The sequence below is a fragment of the Mycteria americana genome, chromosome 7 (genome assembly GCF_035582795.1).
Source record: "Mycteria americana isolate JAX WOST 10 ecotype Jacksonville Zoo and Gardens chromosome 7, USCA_MyAme_1.0, whole genome shotgun sequence".
Classification (NCBI taxonomy): domain Eukaryota; kingdom Metazoa; phylum Chordata; class Aves; order Ciconiiformes; family Ciconiidae; genus Mycteria; species Mycteria americana.
This window is the reverse complement of record NC_134371.1, coordinates 48,599,494-48,605,493: the sequence shown is the minus strand read 5'-3', so window position 1 is coordinate 48,605,493 and position 6,000 is coordinate 48,599,494.

Sequence of the window (6,000 nt, the reverse complement as noted above, 5' to 3'; positions counted from 1 at the left end):
TAAAAACTGCTAGAACATTGAAAGATAATACACTTTTGACACTCATACTTCTACATATGTCTCTCTGATTTCACTTGGACAAGTTACATTCCTCTTCTGAAGAGGGCATGTTGAAACATACTGAGTGTTTATTTAAAACCTTTTCCTCAAGGCCACTGTATCTCACAGCTCACAGCTTTCTGTGTAATAATGCTGCCAGGGGAATTTTTCATTCCATTTATATAAATTAGGTTTTCTACAGAAGAAAAAAAGATACATTCTCTAGAGACTGTTCAGAATAAAACTCATCTGAGTACTAGGCATTACCTAAAGATAAATGTTTGTGGTTCCTTGGCATATGTCTCATCCAGTATTTACCTTTGCACTATTGGCAATCTATGCGTACTACATTAGAAATTATACCTGTATTGCATATCTACCTCTGCTCCTTACTCCTCCTAAGCAATTATCGTAGCTTTCATGAAAAATAATCCGTAGCCAAACAGTAAGTGTCTAAAGCATGCATAATTTTTGTCTAATTTACAGGATGGATCACAGGCTGGTCAGGTAGTTAGCTCTTTATTATCCATTGGTAGAAACTTTTTAAGCAGTTCTAATCCATAGTATAGTTTTCTTGCTCATGAGGGTATAGACTCTTGCAGAGTCTCCCCAGCTCCAGCCTGTAACTCATTCTCTTCAAATGTACTTTTTATCAGCCCTGAAATTCCACTTACATAGAAAGAACTCGGCAACCTAATAAAGCTAGCTCTGTGGATTCTGATCAGATTCAGCTCTCCAGCATTATAACTGTTGCTGTTTCGTTTTCATAGGGTGGATCATACTCCTCACAAAACTATGATGGTAGCCAAGTAAGTGCTAGATTATTATCTCCTCCCACTGAGGTTTTACTTCACACAGGTTCCACAATGGCTGATCAATATCAAATCTGCAATATTGTAATATTATTTCTAATTTTTTTTTTCTTAGCAGAGTGGATCATCATTCTCACAAAATTATGGTGGCAACCAGGTAGGTAGACCTTGATTTTCTCCTGGTAAGAATTTTTATCATATCTGATAATTTATCTAGATATCTAGAAAGTTGTATTTGTTCAGAGGAATCCCAGGCAATTGTTTATTCCAGCTTTACAGCCCCCAAACAAAATCACAGTTTCTTCTGAAGTAGGGTTTATATTTGTTTGTTTTATAGGGTGGATCCTTCTCACAGAACTATGGTGGTGGCCAAGTAAGTAATGCTCTGTTTCCTTACTTGTACATCACTTCACATGAGATTTAGCCTCTGCTCAAAATCAGGTTTTCTAAAAAAAACCAAACCAAAATCAGGTTATCCTAATTTTCTCTGATTTTGGTTTGTTTGTTTGTTTTAAAGGGTGGATCGTCCTCCTCAGACAGCTATTATGATAGTCAGGTAACTAGTTCTTTCTTTCTCCTAGTTATATATTATTTCATGCTAATCTTTGTAGTCCCTGCATCATCTTTCGCAAAGATGTAATAAAACATAATAGTTTCTGTGCTCTTTTTGTTTTGGATTGGTTTTGGTTTTTTCTTTACTGAAGAGTGGAACATTCCCTGTAAGCAACTATTGCAGCCATGTATTTGGCTCCTTATTTTCCTTATAAAGATCTTACTTTAATTTAACTCCGCTTTTTCTTTGCATGAGCCTCAATTCTATCTTGTGGAGTACAACATTAAAGTGTATTTTTAACAATCCATTTTTGTGAGGAAATAACTGGTATCTGATGTCCTCCTAGGATTCACAAGATTCCTCAGACAATAATCCCAATGCTTGTGATGATGTGAGTATGCTTTCTTTAATATATTTTCATCACAACATTTTTGATGTAGATGGGAAAATATTGCACTGCTAGATGCAGTCTTGTGAGCAGAATGATCCAGAAAATATGTTGAGTTCCCACACTAGTAGCTGTTTCAGCAACTGCATGTTTTCTTACTGCAAATTGTCATGTAAGTGGTTGCAGATACATTTTGTGTTTTTAAATGCATTTAACTTGATGAAATATGGATAAAAAGATTTCAGTGGCTTTGCAGTAACAGAAGACTTTGCCTAAAATCCAAGGATACATTTTACAGTAATTTTCCAGAAAAAGAAAATCCCATAGACAAGCTTTAAATACATACAATGAAAGAAAGAAGAGAGATACAGTGGCAGATATTCCACTGCTTTTCACGTTAGATTTCTACCAATCTAAAGTTGCTATTAAAATGTTTTTCAACTGGAATGGTAGGATTTCAAACTAATTTAGGCAAGGCTGTGGAGGATGTGAGCAAAAAATGATTTTTGTTATGTCTGTATGCAGTATCAGAAAGAATCAGGTTTCTGTAAGCTTACTGTATTTAAATAATTCTTAAAGAAGGAAATAATTTATTCTTTTCCAGAATGACACTACCTATAGTGCCAATGGTCAGGTAAGTGCTTTTTTTCTTCTGCAGTATTCAAATTCTTATGATCAATGACAGTGTTAGTAACTGAACACTTCTACATTAGACCTGTGGGCCTCTCATTGTAGTGTATGATTGCTTTATAATACCCTTCAAGAAGTTAATTAAAGAATGAGATATTTGATGCTATATTTCTCTGTACTCAGTCGCTTCTAGGCATTCTCAAGGCTGCTGCACAATTATTTAAAACTGCACAATACTTCTAAGAATATATACTAACACAGTGTTTTTGTAGTATGTGCCCTTTCACTGGATAGTTATTTGGGAATTAACCAGCTCTGTACGTGAGGCATGTAGCCACCTCAAGCTTTTTCCACTTGTTCTAATAAACTCACATATATGCTAGTATTGTAAAGTAACACGTATCCCCTGGTAATACTCTCTCTGTCAAGACTTTCCATCTGTCCTACAAGCAGAAACTGTGATTAACATGGATAGATCGTGACCAAGCAAATACACTGTTGTGTAAATGAATGACGTTTTTCCATACTTTTTTCTGTTCATAGAAAAGCTTTTTCCATCTGTTACAGCCTCCTTTTGTTTTACTGCCATCTAGAGCAACCTTCTGTTACCAGCTACTTGCCTCTTCTTCAGTTGTCAGCCATATGCTTTACTGCTTCATTACTTTCCCTATTTTTCCTCTCTGCTACTTTAGTACTGCACCAATCATGTATACTAGGAAGTAAGGAGGCCTTCTGAAAGCATATTTTGGTTTTGCTTGTATTTACCTTGAATGCATTGCATTAGGTTTAATGCAAAAGGTTCTGCAAAAAAAATCCTTCGGGAGCAAGCCCTGTTTAAGAGTCTCATCACTTCCTCCTTTGTTCACAAAAGATGCTATTATTCCCTTGGTTATCCCTATCCAGTGCATATTGCTGTACTTCATTGTAAAAGAGTTTGCTTCTAAACATTCTCACAAAGAAGGGTGGGGAATGTTCAAAAACAAACCCTAAAAATTCATTATACATATTGTTCTCTAAACCACAGTGGTTGAGCTGAGGGAGACTCTGCTAGGCAGGAACTTCTGATGAAGGAGTGGTAAGGTCAAAACAGACGAAGAATATGCTTTTTAAGAGTCATACTGACAGTAAAAAGATAGCCCTGGACATTTTCCTGTCCCAGAATATGCCACCTTGACAAGTTTAGGTAGATTTTTGCTGAAAGTATTTTCTGTGGATGACTGCATCTATATAGTAATAACTGGCTTCTGGCTCCTTTACAGAGTTCTGGTTGTGCAAACAAGAAAGTTTTTGCCCGGGTAAGTAACTTTTTTTTCCTTTTCTTTTTTTTACTGCTTGTAGGATTGTTGCCCTAACTATACCTAATTTGTCCCAATTATGCCTAATTTTTCCCTAATTATGTTTGTCCTAATTAATATTCTATTTAAGGAAAAAGTAAAATAAAATAGCTTGGCTATTTGCTCTTTGGGTGAATTTACTTTAAAGGAGGTATATATATATAAAAAAGGCCTGAAAATCCTGCTATGAGGTATAGGGCAGCTCAAATTCCTGTTCTTCAGGAAGCACATAAAGAGTTAGTCCAAGCTAAAGTTAAAATTAAATGGGTGTCATACAAACAGAGGACAGCTAAAATTTTAGCTGAAGTAAGATAGAATAATGAAGTAAGAAATAATAATATTTGGTAATTTATTGTGCTCAGCATGTTGTGGAGGAGATACAGATATGTGTATTGTATAGCTTCAAGTCAGACTCAGCAGTAGCCTGTAAAAATTATGTGCAGATAACATTTTGTTTTGTAATAAGGCACTCCTACTCAAGGTATGCATGGACTTGTTATAAATAAATAATATGGGAAAAAAAGAAGGCCTGTCACTGATCATAGAGTTTTCAGCTCCTAAAAGTAAATGTCTTCGTTTTATACAGGATACATCACACGTTTTGAGCAGAAGAGACTATGATGTACAGGTAAACCATTCTTGTCATTTTTTCTGAACTACTGCTGGTGTTACAGCTCCTTGGTGTATTATCTACATGTCGTGGTTTAACCCCAGCCAGCAACTAAGCCCCACACAGCCGCTCGCTCACTCCCCCCTGGTGGGATGGGGGAGAGAATCAGAAGAGTAAAAGTAAGAAAACTCGTGGGCTGAGATAAAGCCAGTTTAATAGGTAAAGCAAAAGCCGCTCACGCAAGCAAAGCAAGGAATTCATTCACTACTTCCCATGGGCAGGCAGGTGTTCAGCCATCTCCAGGAAAGCAGGGCTCCATCACGCGTAACGGTTACTTGGGAAGACAAATGCCATCACTCTGAATGTCCCCCACTTCCTTCTTCTTCCCCAGCTTTATATACTGAACATGATGTCATATGGCATGGAATATCCCTTCGGTCAGTTGGGGTCAGCTGTCCCAGCTGTGTCCCCTCCCAACTTTCTGTGCACCTAGCAGAGCATGGGAAGCTGAAAAGTCCTTGATTTAGTATAAGCACTACTTAGCAATAACAAAAACATCCCTGTATTATCAACACTGTTTTCAGCACAAATCCAAAACATAGCCACATACTAGCTACTATAAAGAAAATTAACTCTATCTCAGCTGAAACCAGGACACTACAACAAAGAAGAAGGATCTAGTTTCCACAACAGAGTATTCTGTTTAGGGTTAGATAGTTCTTTCCCAATAGAACTATGTATTTTAATTTATTACCCTTACAGAAAAATGAGTCATTTCTTGTTTCTTCACAGAATGAGTCTTCTACTTCAAATAGCAGCCACACTAACCTCCAGGTAATAACATAGTGTCTACTGCATGATCTCATTGCAAGGAGCTTTCTGATAAATTATATTTCGTTTCTGAAAATCAGGTTCACTGATTTATCTGTCCTGGAGGATGCTATTTTGATTTGGCAGCATTTTCCCTATAATGTCATAGTTTTGCACAGTTGTAAATAATGATAATGGGCCCAGAATATACTATCTCCTCTGTTCCTTCACTCCACTAAGCAGGTAAGCATTGCAGGTGTTTCTTTACATAACATTTTGTAAAAGTTGTTTGCAACACAGAAAATAAATAGTTTTAGAATCTTTTTTTAGAGACAGTCCTGCTCTAGTGATAGTAATGGCCAGATATATAATTCTGTTTCATTTAGAATTTGGTAACAAGGTACATCTTAGTGATTATGTATTTCTGTTACAAAAGTAGGTCCAACTTTCATATTCTGTAGACTTATGTACTGCTGCAGCAGTGTATATATTATAGAATTATGTGAAATTTAACTGATCCAGAGTGGCACCTGATTCTGTTTTTCTTAATATTTTGTACTGTATTGGTACCCTTCAGCTTCCCAGAGATCTGGAATCCCGCTATGCCCAGCATTATGTAGACGTAATGCTAGCATAGTCCTCTGTCTCAGAGAGTTTGAAGTCTAATTCAATAGTACAGTGAGATCTCAGAGCTCCAGAGAGTAACAGTTTTCTTAATTAGTTTTCCTTACACCCATTCCCTCTGTATTGTATCCAGCCACTAATTAAGTTTCATCCAAATTTATCTTTTCACAATGATTCATACAGAGAGTTCTGAACAGATG